The sequence below is a fragment of the Cygnus olor genome, chromosome 19, assembly GCF_009769625.2.
Source record: "Cygnus olor isolate bCygOlo1 chromosome 19, bCygOlo1.pri.v2, whole genome shotgun sequence".
Taxonomy (NCBI): Eukaryota; Metazoa; Chordata; class Aves; order Anseriformes; family Anatidae; genus Cygnus; species Cygnus olor.
The window spans coordinates 8,325,297-8,343,990 of NC_049187.1; the positions used below are offsets into that span (position 1 = coordinate 8,325,297).

Below are 18,694 nucleotides of genomic sequence, written 5' to 3' on the forward strand. Positions count from 1 at the left end.
CGAGACAAAGGAAATGCATCTATTTTAAGATGCCTTTTTTGTTTTTGTTCTTTTTTTTTCTTTTGAGCAGCAGGTGGTTTTGAGTAAAAATAGCTTTAGCAATTCCCAATACTTAGTGATGGATGCCTTGGCTATGGGTTGCATAGCTAAAAAAAAATAAAATACATTTAAAATTTAGAATGACAAAAAAAAAAAGAGAAAAGATAAGGAAAAAATATCTAAAGCATCGATAAAGTTAAAAATCTATTTTTGTACAAATGTAATTTTATCCCTTGCATATTCTTGGATATTTTTTTTTCTGGATTGTTTTGTTTCTTCTACAGAGATTGTTATAAACGCTGTCTCTATTTTTCTCTCTTTCTCTCTCTCTCTTTCTCTCTGTAAATGTTCATCCGCAGGGACAGGGATCTGGAGAAGAGGGAGAAACTTTTGACTGTGTTTTAAAGGCTTTATATGAAATCTCTTTTGAAATAATTTTTTTGAATGAACTTTTTATTTTTTTCCCCCACTTCCAAAATCTTTTTCGGGGGGGAGGGGGGGGAGGGAAGGGTGGGCTGGTCTGGGGGTGTCTTTTGTCACGTATATCCGGCGTTCCCGCAGGTCTGTTTTACTGTGAAATCACTACCGTATATTATTATTCACTTAAAAAAAAAAGGAAAAAAGAAAAAAAAAAAGAGTTGCTGCTGGAAACGCCAGTATTTTGATGAACAATTGTATTAGAATTGTGAAAAAAAAAAAAAGAAAAAGAAAAAAAGAAAAAGAAAAAAGAGAGAAAAAAATAAGAAAATATATGAGCATTTTAAAATATAACCCAGTCCAAGTCCTCTTTTGTTCTTTATGGGTATTTCCTGAGCTGGTCCTTAGGCTGTGGGGCCCTGTCCCCACCAAGGGGGGTCCTGGTCACCCAGGGGTCCCCGTCCCGGGTTCCCTCCTGCTCTTCCCCTCCTCTCACCTTGGGTCCTTCGAAGCCTGGCCCAGCAGGCAGGATTTCAGCCGAGGGCAGTGGGGTTTCTGCATTCGGTACTTGACTTTGTCCTGCCTCTTTCCTCCCTGCTTTAGTGAGGAAGTAAAAACAGCCCCATGGACTTCACGATGCACCTCCAGCTCCACGACAGCCTCACGTACGTACGTACAACGTAGGTACAAAAATAAGTAACGGTGGTTTGAGTGTGCTCCGTAACACCCCAACACCCATTTATCGGTCTGGGAGCCACTGAGGCTTCATTTTCTTGGAGCCGCAGGATCACGGAAAGGTTTGGGTTTGGGGTGAGAGCAACGGCAGAACCACGGGGGAAAGCCCAAGGCCAAGCGAAGCAGATTGTTCTTGCCCCGAGGAACTTCTCTTGAAAGAATTTCTGATTCCTTTGACAATTCCAGCTGTACCCACTAGTGACAGTGGGACGGTGCCACTTACAGCAACTATGTGATGAGTGCCGTTGTGGGAGCCAGCCCCCCAGAGGGACGTGCCAGCTGGGCGCACAGGGGTGACACTGGGCTTTCTGGTGGGTTGGTGACAATGGGGTGACGCGGGCCGTCTCACATACGAGGACCACCCTTGGCACATCACACACCGTGGGCTGGGCTGGGCCAGAGCCATCGTGGCTCTAACTGGGGACATGGGCATGGGGGGAGCTCCGACCCTGTGACGCATCCCAAAAACTGGGACAGGGCACAGCACGGAGCAGCAACATTCTGGGGTCATGGGCACCTCGTCACGGTGACAAGAGCCCAGTGACAGGCTGCCCTCGGGCACGCACGTGGGGACAGCATGCTGTTTTCCAGCCCCTTTGCCTCGCGGTGTCAAGTCGGTGCCTCTGGAGTGGGAGCATTGCCGTGCGGGGAGGTGCCGCTAGCCCCCAGCACCGTGCTCGTGATGGGGAGCAGCGAGCGGTGGCCTTGGCTTAACCTGGATCCGTTGCCAGGTACAAACAAGATTGAACTTGCTCTTGGGTTTACAGCGGAGATAAATCCTCCCCGACGGCTGCAGAGCCGGTGAAATAGAGACGGAAAATGGGTGTTTCAATTTGGTTAGTGACGATCCGTGCGCTCCTAACTTTGCCGCAATATTTTTTCATTTGGGAAGCCGGGGACGTGGCTGGCAGAGGGCAGGGGAGGGGGGGCAAAAAGGATGGTGGTGGCTCAGAGGTGCCTGCTGCTCCCTGGTGTGGGGGCACAGCCCAATGCCACCCCAGCTCCGAGTGCCACCCCTCTGCTCATTTTTGGAGACTCTGGGGACCGGGGAGCACCCACAGGCCCTGGCCACCCAGCAGCGGCTCGCCTGGCCGGCTGCACTCGCACATGGGATGGCTCCTGTTCCAGAGGCTGGTTATTTGTCTTGTTAACCTCCAGGCAGCAGTTTGTGTTTGGAGAGCAAATATTTACCTCCCTTCCTGAGTTTTTTTTTTTTTTCTTTTCCCCTTCTCCCAGGGTGGAGCAAACTGGGCTCCGTGGCCAACGCTCGCCCTCGCACCACGGGTTGGCTGGGTCCCCACCACCCGTGGGCTCAACACCCACGGCTTTGCTTTGAACATCAGGCTTGCTTCTATATTTAAAGCAGCTAATAACAAAAGACAAGACCAAGCCAAGCTGCCCACTGTTCTTTTTCTTTCCTTGCCATGTTTGCTGCCACCCCCTCGGGATGCTGGGCGCTTTCCCAGGCTCCAACTCCTGCTCTGGGGGCAAAGGGAGCAGGAGGAGGAGGAGGGTGGCACCATGAACTCGTTGCTGTTTCTCCAGCTTCAGCTGGGATCAAAGTGCCTGATTCCTTGATAACAGAAGGTGGTTGTAAGGGAATGAAATGTTTCACACATGCAATGGCTTGGGGCTTTTGTAGCGTGGCAGGGCTGGCTGTGTGCAGGATTGGCCCTCACCTCGCGAGGAGCATGGAGGAAGATACAAAGAGGTCCAGAGTGCTCTTTTATCAGAAACCTCCTAATGCCAGATTTCCCTAAACCCTGAGCTCTTAGAGGTGTAGGATCGGGAGGGGGCTTCAGCTTCCCCTGCGAAACACCATCCTGGTGCTTCGGGTGCATTAGGGGGTCCAGCATGGACGATGCTGTGCCGGGGGGTGCGGAGACACTCTTGGAGATGCATCCTGCTTGGTGGCACCAGGCTGGCCACTTAATTTCTGCGCGTCCCCAGTGCTGACAGAGATGGAGTGAGGTGTCGGCAGACTGTTTTGAAATCCTTAAGAGAACGGCTGTGATCCCCGTCCTCGCCATGCCTCGGCTTTGCAGCGAGGAGGGGCTCCACAAATAAATACAGACAGATGAGCTCTTTCACTGGTAATTTGTCACTTCATAATTGCCAAAGAAAAGCAGGTTAGTTTTCTGCTCCTGACCTCTCTCAAGCAGCCTTTTCACCCCAGCTGGCCCTGAGGCCGGGGTCGGGGTCCCAGGGGGCAGCTTTCCCCCCGCGCTGTTGCCGCAAAGGGCACCTTGGCCTTCTGCAGCAGTGACATTTCCACGGGTCCCCCTGCGCTCCCCAGCCCAGTGCTCCCCAGCCCAGTGCTCCCCACTGCGGGCCTGGCACGTGGCAACTGGGCTCTGGGCAATTCCCTGGTGGGACTTTGGGGTGTGCCGAGCCGTGCCATGCCATTCTGAGCTGTGCTGTGCCATGCCATGCCATGCCGAACCGAGCTGTGCCATGCCATGCCAGCGGTGCCACGCCAAACCACGCCGTGCCATGTCATGCTGAGCCGTGCCATGCCACACCAAGCAGCCCAAGAACAAAGTGCTGCTGTCCCCTCCCGACAGCAGCTCCCCGACCCCCGCAGCCCCCCGGGCAGCCTCGGGTTTGCTCTCCCCCCGAGGCTCTCCCCCCGACCCCGGAGCCCAGCAGCTCCCCACGGGAACCCCTGCAGCCACCTCATCCTGCCTCTGACAGCTCCTGCTGCAGTAAGGTGTGCAGACCAACAGGCCACAGCACAAAACTCTGCATCTTGAGGATTTAGACCTCATTTTTCTATCAGAATACAAACGCCTTAACGCCCTCTTTTTTTTTTTTTTTTTCCTTGCAGTATGACAAAGGGTTAATAACAGGCTCGGAGGGAAGCGTTGCCTAAAATGAGTGTCTTTCATTTCCAAAGAGCTCGAGATCCCAAGGCACAGGCGAGAAATACTAGCCACAAAAATTTCGCATCTCTCTCCCTTACAACACTGGCAGTGAAACCTTGTTTGGCTTTATATGCAAGATTTTCCATACCGTGCTCCAACGCAACTCCATTCCGCTAAGCCCACATCTTGTTTTTCTACTGACAAAGTGAGGTATGATTCTTGGCTCGGCGATTTTCTGCTGTGGAAGACTAAATGAAAAGATGCTTTTAAAGCTCATTCACTCAACACTCAACCCAAAACCCAGGGGGAGGGTCAAATGGAAATTCATTAAAGTTATCAGACGGGCTTTCTGCTTTTGTGGTGGGTACGAGGCTGAAGAAAATTAAATGAAGACACAAGTGTTTGTTAGGATACCGCGAAAGGTAGAACAGCCCGATGAGTAAAACAGCCAAGTCATTTAATTGATTTTCTTACAAAAAGCTTGCGTTTGAGTCATTGTGATTCCTGAGGACACAGCCCTTGGTGTTCATGTTGTCTGGATCTTTTAATTTATGGCATAAAAGCATCCTGCCCTGCAATAAGGGCAGCCGCATGCTTCTCCCTGGCAGGGGCTACCTTGCAGGAGCTTACAGCTGAGCCGGGGAGGCAGGACGGAGACGGAGGAGGGAGGATGCGTGGCCTTGCTCAAGGCTGGCCAGCAGGGAAGGAGTGGGAAGGCTGCTCCCAGCCAGCCCCAGCCTCTCTGCTCAGCCTCCTGCTCTGCCCTTGTGAATTTGGCACACCAGCACCCGTTCCTGGGGCTCCCTGCCCCTTCCTCACCGCTCCGGTGGCTGCTTTCTGCTTGTCCTGGTTGGGGTGAGAAAGGAGCAGGCGGAAGGTCCCCAAGGATGCTGCGCCTCCAGGAGGGCCCGAGGGCTTCGTGGAGCTGCAGGGCAGGTGGTCTCCAACACCCCTGGGGTTACACCGCACACCGTGGTCAGAGGAAAGCAGCTCCCCGAGCAGGACCAAGCTGGGGGGGCTGCCCCGGTGTGTTCCCGGCCACCGGCAGCTGCCTCCCTTCCCGGCTCGCCGCCCGAGCGGACGCTCCAGGACGTGGGTTCCTGGGCGATGCGAAGACATTACCTAATCCTTTGAAACCGGATCCTCCCGTCAGGCTCCAGTTGGAGGAGAAAAGCTTGCTCTGGCCTGTCTGTTCCTGCTCCAAAAAATGTTTCCCTCCTCATGGCAAGGACCGTGCTGTGAACGATTTCCTGCTATCGGGAGGGTGGAGGTGGGTCCCCAGAGACCCCTCCGATTAACCCCTGCCTGGGAAGCCCTGGGCCTCATGTGCTGGTAAATCTTCCCATTTCCATTATGGGGACCACTGCCTTGAACAAGGAACGAGCCTCGTGAAACACCCCCTAATTTAGACCCATTTGCACCATCCAGCCAGCTGTGGATTCACTAGTGTCTAGTACGGGATGCTCTCACACAAGGAAAAATTGGGTGCTTGGTCCCTGCAGGGACTGAGAGAGGCAAAGGGAGCAAAGAGAGTGTCCGGGGGATTTGGGTGGGATTTGGGAAGGTCCCCTGGGTGTCTCAGTCCCCTGGATGTCTCAGTTGGGTGCCTGCAGCCCGTTTGAGCGTCCTTGCGGGGTGATGCTCTCTCCAAGCATCTCAGCCTGCTGACAAGCAGGAGGAAGGCTGGCAGGAGAGACAATTTGTGGCTAGCTATTTGCTGTTGTCACTCCGACCATTTTACCTTAAGAGGCAATAAAGATGAAAGCCAATAATAAGCAGCCAGCCATCATTTGGGGGGGGAAGGCTATAATTTACTTTGCCAGGGCTGCAGGGAGTCCATCTGAGGCTGGCGTTATTGACAGGAAGTCTATATGGTTTGTTTCTTACAGTACTTACGTGCGCTCAGAGCAGTTGAGGGTGACATTTTTAAAATCTAAAAATATACAGCCAGTAGCTAACTTCCAGCAGCATGGAAGGGAGGAGAAGGATTTATGCCCAGAACGTATTGAACTTTACAAAAAAAATACGTCTGCAGAAAAGGCTTTAAGGGGCTTGCGGGAGGGGAGCAGTCCCCTGGCTGGCTGTGGGGCTGTTGGGTTTTGGCCACTGGTGCTGTGCTGGGGGGACCTGGTCCTGGGCTGGATTCTCGTTTCTTTATGGGGATGTAAATCGGGAAGGATGCTGCTGAAGTCGCAGCAGTTACAGGCAGATCAAACAAGAGCAAGCGAAGGAACCGGGTGCTTTTGTGCAGCCCTGGGTTGTGGCCACTAAACCACGCTGTGCCTCTAGGGAGAGCCCCGGCGGGGCTTTTTGTGGCTGTTTAGGAGGGACATCCCCCAGGCACTGCCCCTGGCACAGCACACAGCTCCTCGCACTGCCCCCGCTGCGCCGCGCTGCCCGGACCTTGCTGCCAGCCCAGGGGAGCAGACACGTCCTGTTCGACCCCATCCAGAGGACAGGGCGGCCTTACAGTCACCCTGCCATCCCAGTAAGCTCAGTAAAAATGAGATTTTAACCTCAAAGGAAGATGATTTTGATTCTCATTTTCTCCTGCTCAAAATAAGCAGTAACTCTGCTGATGGCAACACTTCCCCCAGGAGTACGAGGGCTTGATCCTACCAATCTGGGGAACTCAATGATTAAGACCTGTCATAGCCTTTTTCACAAGAATCATCAAATCCTTCCTTCCCTCCAAGACATTTTCTTGTGGGGAGGGAGGAGGTGGTTTCAGGAAGCACAACGAGTGACTAATCTCCCTCCTGCCTCTGCCAAGGGAGAGCAACCAGCCGCACGAACATCCCCGCTGCTTGCGAGAGCTCCGCGATGTCAGCGGGGTTATGATTTATGGCAATCAATCCATCACCCTTATTTATAGCAGCGGCTCCATGTGAGATTTCACACACGAAGATTGGCTTGTTCCATGGCCTCGCTCCTGCCAAAAATTGTCTCCGGGCCTCCCGACCCTCCCGGGGGCTTCGCCACGCCACTTGCGTGCCCACGTGGGGAGGTGCTCGGCCATCCCTACCCCATTTCTCCCCCTTTGGAGCCTGTGTGCACATTCCCACATTTGCTGCCTTTTCTCTTCCTCTTGCCTTCTATCTTTAGAGAGCCTTTTTAGAGAGCCAGAGGCTCTCAGGCCGGTGGAAGGAGGCTGAGGGCTGCCGAGATGGGAGCGGAGACCGGCGCCTCTGTCCTGCGGCGGTGGGCAGAGACAGACGTCTGTGTGCGAGAGCGAGCGGCTGATCTGCATGTTTCTTTATTAAAAACGCGATCTCTATCTCCGCGAAATGTCCATCATGACTATTCAAAACCACTTCTGCTGCTTGCCGACGGTTGTTATTCAGGTTCTCTTCCATCCTGCTGCTATTTTGCTTGTTTGTCCTGGTGCTCCCGGATGTCTGGGTGGCTGCAGGGCCACGGGGGCTGTAGCTGTTTTCCAGCACATCCAGGAAACTCGGCGAGGCAACAGGGGCTTCTGCTCTGCTTTGTAGGAAAAGGCTGGAAATCCATGACTCTGGAGGTTCAGAAACCATACAGCAAATAAAAGGAATGAGAATAGAGGAATAATCCTGTAACCCCCCCTGATTCTGTGACAGCAGGGGACCAGGGATCTTGGAGTCACCTGGGATCATAATTAGGTTTTCTCTCTGATTAGCTGGGAACAGGAAACCCTTTTTATTTTTTTTTCTTTCTTTTTTTTTTTTTTTTTCTTTCTTTTCTTTTTTTTTCTTTTTTTTTTTTTTTCCTGTGGCAATACGTGGTCACGGCAAGAGAAAGTGTTGCAGCCTCTGTTTAAACCCGAGCCTGCTCCCAGTGCTTCAGTCAGCTCCGTTTCTGCACCGTGATGAATGGGGCCCTGGGACGTGATACCTGTAACAGCCAAATCACTTACCTTGAAAATGCAAACCTTATGGAAAGGGAATCAATAATTCCTGCAGCCTGGGCTTTGCTGACATGCGTCCCGAGCCCGCAGGAAATAAACCCTTTGTTAATCTTTCTCAAGAGGCACACAGGCTCCTATAAAAAGCTCCTGAAGTAAGTAACTAATTACAGCCTGCACGAGGCTCCAGTCTGTCACCCCCGACAGCTCCGTGGGAGCAGGGGCTGCAGCGCCGCTGGCCAGGATGATGGACGAGTGCATGCGAGCTCTTGGCTTCGCTCTGAAAGAGGAAGAATTAATGGGCAAATAAATTACAAATCAATTATTAAACCTTAGCAGCGTGCGGGGCCCTGCTCAGGCTGGGTATCAAATATACATTTCTAATTAACTCAACAACTCTTGTCTAATGTGCTCTGGATGCTGCCTACTGCTGGAAATATGAATTTTGGTCGTGCGCTCTAAATGGAGCCTTGCATTTGTCTCTTTCTGCTGCTCAGGTCTGTAATGGAGCACTTTTTAGGCACAGAATATGCCAAGAGACGCTCGGCTTTATGCTGAGCACCAGAGCAGCCTCGGGCAAGCCGTGGAAGCTGCAACACAGAGGGGGATGAATCCAACATGCGTTAAGCGCTTGATGTGCTGTGGGGTCCAAGTTGCTTTCCCTGAGCCCCGGATCCCAAATTCGGGCAGAAGCCACCGTGCTTTCCTCCCCTCCCTGCTTGTCTGGGACTGTCTGTCAGCACCCAGCAGTATTACCATGAGAACAACCACCGCCTGCTACCTGCCTGCGGTGTCTAGACAGATCCCAGGCCAGAAGTTCTTCCTGGAGCACTAGGAAAATAAAAGAGGCTTGGCAGATGGGCTGCTGCATTTACACACCCACCTCTGCTATCCTCGGATGAATCCTGGCCTCGAATCACCAGCACCGCTGCTCCCGGGAGTGGCAGGGGCGAGAAGCCCCTCGAGGAGCTGGCTGCTGCTGGGGGCTGTGGGTGGGGTGGGATTTCACGGGGCTTGGGATGGATTTAACACCCGAGTCGCTGTAGGGCCAGGTAGTCCTGCTCCGTACCGAGGCGATATTTCTGCTGCTCACTAATCAATTATAATTCTGAGACAAGCTCCCATATGGTGCCTTTATAAATCACTCTCTCCAGTTATCAAGCCTGTCTTATTTGCCTGACATGAGCTGTAAGGAGGGAGGTTTTTAGGCTAATGTTGACTCAAGTGCACAGAATGTGATTTATTTATAGAGTTTTATAAATTGTTTTAAAAGTCAAAATCTGGGTCCTTAAGGAGCTAAACCAAAAGCTGACGACTCATTCTGCAGCCTCTGCCTGAGCATCTCTGTAAGAAGCCCTGGTTTGGGGGATGTGGCCTGTAAACACAGGTCCTCAGTCACCGCAGGGAGCTCGGTGGGCACAGAGGAGCAGCTCTCCATCGCTCGCAGGGCACGGGGATGCTGGGGACAGGCAGGACCACTTGGGCAGAGAGCTGAAATTTGGAGGCTTGATGGATAGGCTGGGCAGAAAGCAGGGACGAAGGGGCTGAGGGGAAACCAGAGCAAAAGAGAGGAGCCCTTTGCCCCTTCATGAGAGCAGAAAACAGCTCAAGGTGCTTGGGGTACGTGGGGTGGTGCTGATTCTGAGCACAGAGCAGAAAACCAGGGTGCGGCAGAGCTGGATGCCCTTGCCATGGGCAAGACGGGGTAAATGGCAGCCCAGCGGGGCTCTGGATACTGGGGTTTATTTCTCGGCCAGATCCAAGCTTTTAACCAAGTCTGTCATCTCACAGTGACTCTCTTGCTCCCCCCAGTGCTGCGTTCACCCGTCTCAGCCGAGAGGCCGAGGTCCCTGAGCATCCCGTGCCCGGTTCCTCCCCACTTTCCCAGTTCCCACTTCTCCCCAGGAACACTTCTCCAGGTCGGGGACCCAGCTTTTTGCCCCGGTTTCTTTTCAGAAACATCAGCCCCCATTTTTCCCAGCCTAAACAGCCTATGTGCAGAAGCACAGCGTGCGATCGGCCTCCTAATCAGCCGATCTGGCTCTCGTCTATTTTTTAATCATAGGTTTCATGATTTGTCACTTTCTTCTTATCAAAATTTACAATCAGCCTGTGCCGGTTGCAGCCGATGAGTAACAGGTTTCTGCTGGAGAGCCCCAAGGTTCTGGTTTGCCATCCACCCCCCGTTACGCACACATCCAGATATCTCCCCCCCCCCCCAAAATTCACAGTTATTTGTTTCACCTACACCAGCCCCGACCTACACGAATGCTCTCTGCTCAAATGGCTTTGTACCCGTTGCTGCACATTTTAACCCCTCTCCCACGGAGCTCTGGTTCTAGCTCCTGTATTTCCAGAAAGGGGGGGCGGGGAGGGGAATATTTCCCCTCCTGACAGTGCTGAATAAACAGCGCTTTTGTTTTTTCCCATGGGAAAAAAAAAAAAAAAACAACCTGAAAGGAAAACCCAGAGCATTAGCTTGGTGTCAGAAGGAAAGGGAACCTCCCTGGGCAAGGTGCGTTTGTGTGATTTGCATGATTTGAAGAGGAATAAGAGGAACCCCGGTTAGGAAGCGGAGCGAGGAGGGTTATGGGCAGGTTTCTCAGGAAGGCAGCAGCGCTCTGACAGCACCCAGCTGCCATTGATCCGCCTCGTTCCCGAGCAAGTTAGAGCCTGCACCTGTCCCAAAGCACTTTTAGGGAGGAGTGGAGGAAGCCTGGGGCTTGTTAACACGACGCTAAGGAGCCAAGCTTTTAAAGCTGGGACCTTGGCTTCCTGAAGGGTTTCAGGGTCAAAGCCGAGCTCCCTTAGCCCTCACCCTCTGCTTCACCCGGTGGAAGCCGGAGCGGGGCTTTAACCTGCAATCCTCCCGCACAGGATTACCGGGGGCGGCCTCAGCGTGTTCCCACGGGTGAGCGGAGGGCTCTGGGCTCCGTTTTCCCCCCTCCGGGGTGCGGGGACCCCCCGGGGCCGGGCCGGGCCGTGCCGGTGGCCGCGCCGCGCTGCGCCCGCCAGGTGCCGCCCTCGCCCCGCGCATCCCCGAGCATCCCCGCCGCGCCCTCCCGTGGGCTGCCCCCCCCGTCGCCATGGCAACGCCTTGGCAACGCCCTGGCAACGGGTCCTGGACCCCCCCATCCCTCCTGCACCCATCACTTGGGTGTCCGTCCCCCCCCCCCCCCCCCAAAAAAAAATTCCCTGTCCCCTGCTCTGCCCTCTCCAGTCACCGCCCCGGGGGAAAAAACCCACGTGTGGCTGCCCAAAAAATGTCCTGAGTGGGGTGGGAAGAGAGTGGTGGGGGCCTGGGGGGGGAACTGCTGCTGAAACCTAATTAATGTGTTACGCGGAGGGTTGTGCAAGGCTGAATGCTCCGCTGGTGCTGCCTCTGTGACTGTGCTGCTGCCAGACCTCAGTGCCAGGCGTGTTTGGTCTTTCCTTCTCTCTGCCCCCTGTTCTTGTATTTTTCAACGGTCTGAGCTGCTCGGGGAGTTGTGTGGCGTGTGGGCAGAAGTGGCCGTTTTCCAAGGTCAGTCGCTGCACGCTGACCCCCTCCGGTGCAGAACAGCAGCAGCTCTGCTGGATGAGGAAGGTGATGCAGGCAGGCCTTGGTGCCGAGCTGGGCGCTGGCCTGCGACGTTCATATCTGGCTGGCCTTGCTGAGAAGCAGCAGCACAGACTATCTAGAAACTCAAGAAAGTCTTTCAGATGGCAGACTTCCCTTCCTCCTTTTGCTTCTCCAGCCAGGTCTCATTCTTGCCCTGGGTGGAGACAGATTTCTACTCCACTGGGAATAGTAAATTGTGCTGAGGGTAGAGCAGGGCCTTCGAGCACCGCCTGTGGGAGGAAACGAGAGCCTCGGTGCCGTGCAAATGAGATGTGCTCCCCTGCAAATTAGATTTAGCCCCTTTTGTGCCTGTCCTGGGTAGAATCTTACACAACTGAAAAATCCTTCAGCCTATTGCCTGTTGTGAGCAGGGAGACGGATGCATTGCACTCGCTGTCATTTCTAAAACAGCTCAAACAAATCTAAACCAAAAAAAAAAAAAAAAATAGAACTGGGGAGCTGCAGCTTCAGCTCCTGCCTCCTCCCCAGCAAGGGCAGGACGTGGGGAATGGCTTTGGGTGAGCTGTATTTGCACTCCCTACAGGAGGCTGGAAACCACCCCCTCACTGTTAGGAGTTTGATGCTCTGAAGACATTGGATGAGCCTTAATTTTGAGGTCTTTGTGTTGATCCAGAGAGGAGCTTTGACCCAGCCTCTCAATAATCCTTGGCTGGCTGCATCCCTTCCCACCCCTCCCATGCAATTAGTGCGGAGGGCTCCCTCGGAAGTGCCCGATTCATTTTACTTAGGCCATGTCTGGCTTATTCCTTGCCTGGCCCCCTGGTCGAGTGGTGTCACCGTGGGGTCCCCTGGGGCTGCAGCTCCCTGCGAGCTCCCCTGCGCCCGTCGCTGCCAGCCCATGGGGCAGGGTGTTCCTGCGGCCACCCCGCTTTTTTAGGGTGGCTACGAAGCCTCAGGAAAACACCGCACGGCAGGATTTCTTGCTGGCTGGGAGGGAGACGAGGCTGGTGTGGCTGCCCCAGGCGCTGCTGCCTGCCCTGCCCTCCCCCTGCTGCGGGCAGCGTGCCTTCCCCCCCAGCATAGGGCAGAGAGAGGCTGGGGGGGGGGGAAAGTGGAGCCTGCCCCACTGGTGTTGTTTATCCCTTAAATTTCTGGCACCACCACGGCTTTTCCCAGCCCTCTGCCGTGCCTGGTAGGCTGGCCCCAGAGCAGCAGGGGTTGTGCGGGGGGCGAGAGGCATTTTGAGCAGGGTGTGACCCCTTCTTCCCTTTCCTTGGGGAAAGGGAGCTCGGCACAGAAGGCAGGGTTTGAGGCACCTCCCCGTCGCTCTGCCTTACCCTCCTCCAAGCCAAGGCAGTAAATTACAGCCCTAATTGAAACCATGCCTGGGCTGTGCCGGCCTGAATTGTGGGGTGAGCGCTTCTGCTTGTAGGGAGGCTGTTTGCAGGGACAGAAGGGCTCCCTGAGTGTCAGTGAGCAGGGCTGGGTCTCTAACGGGCTGCTTGGAGCTCAGGCGCCACCAGAAATTGTTATACCCTCCGTCACACGCGAGGGGCAGTGGGGCTTGGATGGTTTTGGGGTTACTTTTGGTTTAAATAACTGATGCGAGTGCCTCGTGTGAAGCTGTATGGATGTAAACTCAGCCCCAAACCCAAGGTCTCTGGGCAGGTGGAACTGCCTCCACGAAGGAGTCGGCATCCCATGGAAAAGGTGGCTCAGCACATCCAGAAGGTGTTCAGTTCACAAAGGGCTGGTGAAGGCTGTAGGGAGTCAGTGCTCTGATACGGGGCAGCAGCAGGTAAGGGTGCCGGTCCGAGCTGTAAGGTTGCAGTAGGTCCTAAGTGGCTGTGGGATTTCCTCAAACAGGGCTGTGCCCAGCACACACGACGATGCTCAGCGCTGCCTTGCTTAGCTCAGGACCATTGCGGGGCTTCCAGCATCCCCATGGGGGATGGAGAGGATGGGATAGGATGGGAAGGGTTGGGGTGGGATGGGGTGGTCCCGCAGCAGTGGGGGCTCAGCCCCTGCAGCCCCCGGGGCTGCTCTGAGCAGGGCTGCAGCTTTTGCTGCTCCCGTCCTCTGGCTGGGGAGCTCTCGCTGCCACGTGGCCTTTTCCACTACAGCACCCTCCTCTCCTCTCCTCTCTTCTCCGCCCCGCTTTGCTTCTTGCTTCTTTTTCTTTTTTCCTCAGGAAACATCTGGAAGCTGAGTGAGAAACATTAAAAGGAAAAAAAAAATGAAGGAAAAGAAAAGAAAAGGAAAAAAGCAAGGGGGAGGGGATCTTGGGAACACCATATGATTTCACTTTCCTAAGACAACTGCAATTATGCCTTTGAGGCTTTACCAGTCACTGTAGATTCAAACCATGTTGGATGATGTAAGTGGGAAAATATGAAGGACCTACTGGCTGTTTGAGGAGAAAAAAAAAGGATCAGTTTCTGGCATTTTATTTAACATTATGAATCAGAAGAAGGGCGACAACCAGATGGACTTTTTCTTTATTGCTTTCCTAGGCTTGCTTGTGCCTTGCTGATCCCTTTGGAGAGGGGGAAATGCCTCCGGGAGCCTGCTGCTGCCTCAGCCCCATGGCTGGAACTGGGGCTCGGCTGCTCCCAAACCGTCCTGGGCTGGGCTTTGCACTGCGAAGGGACTTGGGTTTCTTTTTTTTTTTTTTTTGAAGCCCAAAATTGGTGAGTGGGGTAAGCAAGAACTGTTGGTCCAAAAGGCCCCTCCTGTGCCTGCCCTGCCAGGGTTTCTGCACGGAGGGAGGCTTCAGCTGGGGATAAAATGGGTCCGAAGGCTGCTGAGGGATTTGCACTCCCCCTGTCCCTCAGGCAATGCAGAAACCCTTGATTCAAGCAGCTCCATGCACCGAAACCTGTCCTGGGGTGCACAGGGAGCATCCCCCTGCCTTTTCCCAGCCCTGCAGACAACTGCGGGTCCAACTTCGCCCCACTTCCCACCCCAATTTCCTCCCCACCCCCAGAGGGAATTACAATATTTTTTTCCCCTAGATAAAGCCCTCTGCGGTCTGTTCAGATAGGCTCACGGTCCAACACAAATATTGCTTGTTTTCAGCAACCATGAGGATTCCTGTTTGCAGGCAACTTCCAGCTCGCTGTGCCTGCTTGGTGCTGGGCCACGCTCGGGAGTTTGGGCTGTGGAGCCTGGAGCCCGGCACTGGGACCGAGCCACTTGAAAGGATCAAGATGTTGTTGTCAGATTTAACAGACTTTCCACTGGAAAAAAGCAGGAGGCTGCAGGAGAGCTGGGCTTGCGGCTAAAGCGGGTGAAGCTGTCATCAGATAGGCTTGGGAATAAAGAAAAAAACTCTCCCACAGCAAGAAGTCAGGTGAGCACGTGGAGAGGGGGAAGCCAGTGCCAGAAGAAGAAGCCCAGAGCCACCCCTGCTGAGAAGTGCTGGGGGAAAGGGGTGCTGCTGGAGCCCCTTTTTAAGGAGTGGGGTGGGGTTTTGGGGGGCATTTGCTCATTACAGGTGAGAGCAGAGGAGGTTCTCTGGAGTTTTGGCTGAGGAAAAAAAAAAATAAATAGGGAAATAATTTCCTGATCTTTTGGCTACTGAAACTCAAGGTGTTGGTGCTCAGCTAGGATTTCTCTGCTCACCGTCACTGCAGACATGGACTCTGCGTGTTTCAGTAAAACCAAGGCTGTTTGGAGGAAAAAGTCCAGTGCAGAAACTTCAGTTTCATCAGATTTTGTCGGGGGAGGTAAAAACAACAGCATCCCCGTGTCCAAGTCAGGCCTGGCTGTGCTGTGTGGCTGCATGGCTGCTGGTTTTGGAGGAGACCCGAGCAGGGCAGGAGCGATGGGGGATGCTTATAGCCTCCTTAGCGCAGATCCCCTCTGCCAAAGTGCTGTGTGGTAGGGAAACGTCCCCTCCCGTCCTGCCTTCCCCATCATTAAGCAATGGAAAAATTCATCCAGCTTGAGTAAAACCTCCCCGCAGACCTGCCCTGCCTCTGACCGCCTGTCCTGCCCTGGGATCCCCACCCAGGGGACCTGGGGGGTCCTCGTCCACCCCATGCTCCCTCCTCTGCGCCCACCCTGGTGGGAGTCAGAGCCCACATGGGAAGGGTTTGCTGGGGTTTTCCAGGCATTGCACCACCGTCTTGTGACATTTTCTTTTGCTTTGCTGTTTGAAACAGCAGTGTGATCCTGGCAGTGCAGAGGGAAATGGTGATAATTGCAGGGAGCACGTAAAACCCAGGGATGGGAAGGAGCCTGGGGGGGGCACAGCCCAGGCACAGCAAAGCAGCTCTCCTCCCTGGCTCCAACCTAACTCTTCTGCCCACCCCACTAGCAGGAATTTTCCTGCATTTCTTTGGGGTTGAAGAAGTCCTGAGCACGCTAGGTGACAGCAGCACCCATGGGACCATAATCTGTGGGTCCCTGGGGGCTGTGGGTGGGTTTTTCTTGCAGCCAGGAGGGATCATGGCAGGCAGCGCCCTGCCCCTACCGGCACAGCTGCATCGCACATCTGGCCCCGCGCATCGCCAGGGAGAGCAAAAAGAGCTTACTTTCTAAATGGACAGGAAGGAGGAAGTATTATCTTAGCTTTTTTGGACGGAGAATGAAAGTGGAAGAATTAAATGCCCTGCCCAAGGTCAGGGAAGCTGTCCGAGCTCCTGGGAAAGGGGCCAGACAGTCTGAGCTCCCTGGTCGGTGCTGGAGACGTGCCTGAGGCTGCCCCGCATGGCCCAGGGCTTGGGCTCACCCTGCTTGGAGCGGGGAGCCCCCGAGGACCCTGGCTACATCCATGCCATGCAATGGGCCGAGGTTTGCTCCCATGGCAGGTGGCACAGCGTGATGTGCACCGGGGGAACAGAGCCCTGCTCTGCCCCAGGGCATCCCAGCAGCCTCCCCGCAGCAGGAGCACCCCTGTCCCCCACATACCCCTGTGCCCACTGTCCCGGCAGCGCAGCTTTTCTGCAGGCAGCCAGACCCCAGCTTTTAATCTGCAGGCATCTGAAATATGCGGTGTTCCCTCTCATTTGAGCTCGAACACAGCCTGCTGGATTCATGCTTCGGGTTCTGCCCTCATCAAGGTGCAGCTCGACAGGGAAAGGGGACCCTGCTTTGACCAGGTCCCCCAGGCTGCATCGCTGTCTCGCTCCTGGCTGGCTTTGAACTGGAATGGTGATGGCAGTTCATGAGCATTATTAGCTTCTCTTGTTATTAACTGAAGATAAGGTCAAAGTCCCTTGGGGACGAATGCTGAGTTTCCAGAGACTCTGACTTCAGAGTGAGGCCGCAAGTGAAGAGGAGGCTCGGGAAGAAGCAGCGACGTTTCCAGGGATGCCAAAGCCTTGGTTTTACTTTTTCTTTGTCTGGAGCCTGGGGCTAAGCATGGTGCACACCCAGTCATTTAGTCAGTGAGATCTGCAAGGCTTCTGCACAAAGCGTGCTTCCTTCTCAAATGCTGTTACTTGAAATTGAGCGTGAACTTGTACAGAGCCCGGCTCCCCTCTGGCACCACTCGGAGTGCCGCCGGCTGCTCTGCAGCAAACCAAGGCAGCTCAGGTCCACCCAGCCCACTTGGATCCACTTTCCCCACATCTTGAAGTGTGCCACAGCTCTGGGAGACAACCAGGCCTCAGTTAAAAGCTCACTCGAGCCAATGCAACTCTGTTGCTCGCTCCAGCAGGCTCTGGTGAGGCTTGTTCCGAAGGCATGGGATTTTTGCTGCTTTTGAGGATTATCAAAGCCAAACCCCGGTTTCCTTACACGCTGGAAACAACAAAACACAAATGTTCCTGGAAAGCAAATCCATCAGGACTGCGAACATGGGCGCATAACAGCTGCAGCTGGATTGAAGCACAGGCACACACCAGGGCACTGCAGACACCCAGGAGAAGAAGTCAGGTCCACGGGTCCCAATTTACGGCCGCCTCCTTGCAGTGCCAAATGCCCACTTCCATGGGCGATTTGTGCAGCCAGGTTACACCTCAGCCGGTCTCTGTATATATGTTTTTATTAACCTGACCTTTTCAAGCTGTTAACACGGTCCGTGGGATGACGCCTTGAAGCCTTACAGGATTTTTCGGCGGTGGCAGTAAATAGCTTCTCCTGACACGTTTGGGGAGAGGCAGCTTTGGCCTTTCGGTGGTACACCATAAACAGCCTGCACGCCTTGCTCTCAGCATCCTGAAAGGCTTTGCTGGCTTTTTGGGAATCTGCAGGGGGAGGCAGGAGTGAAAACGAGAACTGGAGTGTTTACAGCCTGTGGGAACTCGTGGCCAGCCTCCGCCAGCCCCCTCTTTGCAGGGGATTCTCCTGCCCAAATGTCCCCTGTGTTGGAGACAGCTCTGAAGAGACATTTAGGGACCTGAATCACACCCATTTCCATCAGTCGGTTTCTGATGTAACCCTTAAATCCTGGGCTCAAACACCCCGTGTTTTGAGATAAATGATTTGGGGCTACAAAAGCGTCCCTGGTGTAGGTGCAAATGACTTCGCTGGCAGGGCTGGCACCTCTGAGGAGATAACCAACCCCAACCTCCCCCAGCCTTGGCTTTCCGAATCACCATATGAAGAAAATATTATTCCTAACAGCTATTTTTTGCACAGGCTCTTCCCCTGCACTCTTGCGGATCATGTTACGGTTCTAGCCTCCCTGTCTGAAGCCAAGACTAATCCTAAATCATGAATGGGTATTAGGCAGGGGGGGTGAAAGCGAGGGCACTGCACAAGGCGCCCAGGCAGAGGAGCTGGAGCCACTGGTCCCTGCTGGTGTCACTGCTGGTGTCACTGCTGCCTCCCTGCTGCTCTTCCTCCTCCTCTTCCTCCCCCACCAGCTCCTCCTCCCTGGGGCTGCAGCCCCAGCTGAGCACCTGCAGGTGCGACCAGCGCCTGCGCCCCTTAGCTTAGGACATTTGGCTCCAAAAGTGCTTAAAGCCTCGAATTCCCCCCTTTTTACCCAATTAAAAGGGTTTCAGAACTCAGCTTACAGCAGTTGATTCATTCCCCAGGCACATCCTGCTCGCTTGCGAAGGCAGAATTAGGAGAAGTATTTCAGTCTCTATCTAAACCCACGACTTCAGCTGTCCCTTTGGTGGCTGGGAACTGAGCCTAGACATGAAATAATGAACTAAAATCCTTCGATGCATTGACCAAAGAAAACAAGCTGTCAAATAGAAATATTCCCTCGCCTCTTTTCGAGGCGTACCAAATCTCCTT

At 54.0% G+C, this 18,694-nt stretch overlaps 1 long non-coding RNA gene across 1 annotated transcript; it reads left to right on the top strand.

Annotated features, from left to right (window-relative positions):
- Positions 1–9,221: 9,221 nt before the first annotated feature.
- LOC121057237 lies at positions 9,222–17,954 on the top strand. The gene is made up of 3 exons (XR_005813719.1): positions 9,222–10,846; positions 14,011–14,187; positions 14,576–17,954. It is a non-coding gene; the product is annotated as an uncharacterized LOC121057237 (long non-coding RNA).
- Positions 17,955–18,694: the final 740 nt, after the last annotated feature.